Source organism: Apostichopus japonicus, chromosome 8, assembly GCF_037975245.1.
Source record: "Apostichopus japonicus isolate 1M-3 chromosome 8, ASM3797524v1, whole genome shotgun sequence".
In the NCBI taxonomy this organism is placed as follows: Eukaryota; Metazoa; Echinodermata; class Holothuroidea; order Aspidochirotida; family Stichopodidae; genus Apostichopus; species Apostichopus japonicus.
This window is the reverse complement of record NC_092568.1, coordinates 34360704-34363730: the sequence shown is the minus strand read 5'-3', so window position 1 is coordinate 34363730 and position 3027 is coordinate 34360704. Positions and strand designations below refer to the sequence as shown.

At 37.9% G+C, this 3027-nt stretch overlaps 1 long non-coding RNA gene across 1 annotated transcript in view; it reads right to left on the bottom strand.

The window, feature by feature from the left end:
- The window catches only part of LOC139971712 (uncharacterized), a 34243-nt gene extending 31652 nt beyond the window's left edge, over positions 1 to 2591 (bottom strand). The window contains exon 1 of the long non-coding RNA XR_011794451.1: positions 2344 to 2591. This is a non-coding gene — a long non-coding RNA (uncharacterized lncRNA). The remainder of the gene's footprint in view (positions 1 to 2343) is intronic.
- Positions 2592 to 3027: the final 436 nt, after the last annotated feature.

Genomic DNA, 3027 nt, shown 5'->3' with positions numbered 1-3027 from the left:
CTGTCAAAGAAAGTTAAATCAGGTCAAAGCATGGTGGGGGCAATAACATGTACAGGGGGGACAAAGACAAAACTGACAAATAACACTTAAGCTACAGCCTCTCATGGGAGAGTACATAAACAAAGTTATTACTTTACCCAGTGACAGCAATTAATTCTAGATTTCTGAATTCTCAAGTTTTCAACATCACTCAACCTTTTAGGTTTTCATATCCTGGCCATGCGAGTTAACCAAATCAATGTAATCAAGAAGAGACAGTTGTACATCTACTTTAAATACAAACTGCCCTGAAGTGTTAACCAAGGTGAGATGAGAGAAATATGAAACAAAAGTTGAACTGAAAAAAAATGTGGATACAGATAGAATACACCATTTCTGGCACCTGACAAATTAACCATGAGATCTTTAAAAATATGAGAATAATGAATACAGGTCCATTCATTATGTCCTAATGCAAAGAAGTCACTCTCTTTTCAGAAATTTGAACTGTACAGGTTTCATTGGACAAAAAATGACAACACAAATTACTGTAGAAAAATAAGCAGAGAGACCTAACCAACTGCAACCACAGCCTTACATTCCACCATAAAAACTGTGCTTAGTCTCGATAGCAAAAGCATTTAATTTGTCATATGAGCACAAATGATAGTCAAAAACATATAAAGGCACTTCAATTTACAGTACTAATACCTTGAGTGGATCTACACATTGCATCAACATGTTCTACATGAAATGCGAGCTAGCCTATAGATGTTAATCCATATGTACACGGCTAATGAAATCAACAGTGTCAGCACTATATTGGGGACTGTTATTCCCCCAACGGTACTTTCTGCCATGGCTGAAAGGCTCAAAACCTATGGGGGAACGATATACCATATGTACATATGGTGGAATGGCACTAGATTCCACTACAATCAATATGCCATCTTCAAAATTTCTCATGTAGGCATGAACTTGAACTACAAAAATGTTGACAATACACCAAGGCCTAAGTGCAATTACAAATATAGTGCACCTATTCCCATCGTTGAAACTATATTGTTCTTGTTTTTCTTCGCAAAACAGTTTTTGAGAAAGTAACAGTGGAAACTTAACTGTGGCATATGTCCCCTTCCCTAACAAACTGTTAGGCCTACTGAATGGGTACTTTTGTTTTACACCTAATATTAGGTAGGCTTGTACTACTAGCACGGTATCAAGTTCTTTAGCGGTTGCCATGTCATTTGGACTGACCATTACAAACTATGTGCTCAGTATGTGCGTACAGTGTTACAGCAGAATACGATCACAAACGAGTCATACTCAGTCATATAGCCTATGTGCTTTAACTAAGTTAAAGTGATGCAAAAGACCTAGCTTCTTCATATTTACATGTAACCAACCCAACCCAACTCCTTCATGCATATGTACTGCACATCTAGTTTACAATGGTAAGTTCATTGACAATGCCGTGACGACTACTACTAGTATTAATGGACTTGATCCCTTATGACTACCGTTGTTTTCCGCACACGTTACTTTCCGCTGAAACAAAACGGTGTTTTCCGCAAACAAATTTGTCAGCGGAAAACAACGTTTTTTTCAGCGGAAAGTACCGTTTCTTTATGGGAGGAACAGAATGACTTACTGAAATTATTAGGCACATGGAAGGATTTAGGAGGATGGATAAGATAGGATTTGACTGTAACAGGATAAAATGTAGCTTTGAGACTAGATTTAGGATAGCTAAGGTTGTATTTGTAGCTTAGGCTGTAAGCACTAGCTTAGGCTGTAAGCACAAGTTTAATTTTAGTTAAACAGCGCCACCCTTTTGGGTTGTAGTTTTCGACATGCCTTACTTGTACAGCCATTTTATTTCCAGCGAAAATCAAAGATACCGCCTTTTACACCTTTTTTTTTTTAAAGCATCATAACGCGGGCCGAATTTTTAATACTTAATTAGATACTCAATCCTTCATAACGCGGGCGTCCCTTTGCCCTAGTATTATATGCTTCTTTAATAATTCGTAATTACTTACACCCCAAGCCTCCTCTAAATTATACGCAGCTTAATTAACTTTTCTGACATGAACTCAGTCTAACCATCCTTGATCGACGTTCTTTGATACTTTCTCATGTTATTTTAATCATCCTGCCTGAATTTGGTATCTCAAAATTGCGGAAAAATATAGTGTACAGGTAAGTGAAAAATAGGTGTTTTCCGCAGAAGATTTTTTTCAGCGGAAAGTAATCAGCGGAAAGTAACGTATGCGGAAAACAACTGAAACCATCCCTTATTAACTAGCGTATACTGTATTGTAAGAGTTAAGTTGTAACAATAGGCTTAACAAGTTTACTCACGTTCTAACTAGTCTTGTGTTATATACTGTTTAAATACAGAAATGTAACACTAGACATCGCCTGATGTAAGATGCATTCCGGGCCCAGCACACAACATTTCTAGCATATAACAATAACCATTGTAGACAACCTAGCCTGGGCCAGTGATACTATAGTATCAGCATAGGCCTAGACAGACCAGCCTAGCACTATTGCTATAGTACTAAGCCATAATACTAGTATAGACTAGCATATTGGGCAACGATAAAGCCTACTTCGTATATCACGTTAGTGTTATGTCTTGCGGTAGAAAGTAGGTGCGTCATCTTCACCCTCCGTGAAGTGAGTTGAAGAGGCGACTTTTAGCAATAGAAAAGATATCCAAATAAGAACGTGAAACCAGGCAGTCAAACGGCATGGCCATCTCCAGTTTACGATTCAATATAAACATTGTCTCGAGCCAGATTTTCGGTCCGAAAAGAACAATTTCAATCAAATTATGGGCGTGCTGTTTTGCTGCGTAGAACGAAACTGCTAATTGTAGATTTGATGACGCTGCAGCTGGCGATCTTAATACAAAAGCGACCGACTAGCTGTGATATACGTGCACTGTAAACAAAGAACAACCAGGCTGTTACGAACGGTATTCTTGGTTAGGTTTCACTTCGATTTGAAATTATCATATAGTGATAATAAAGTTGAATT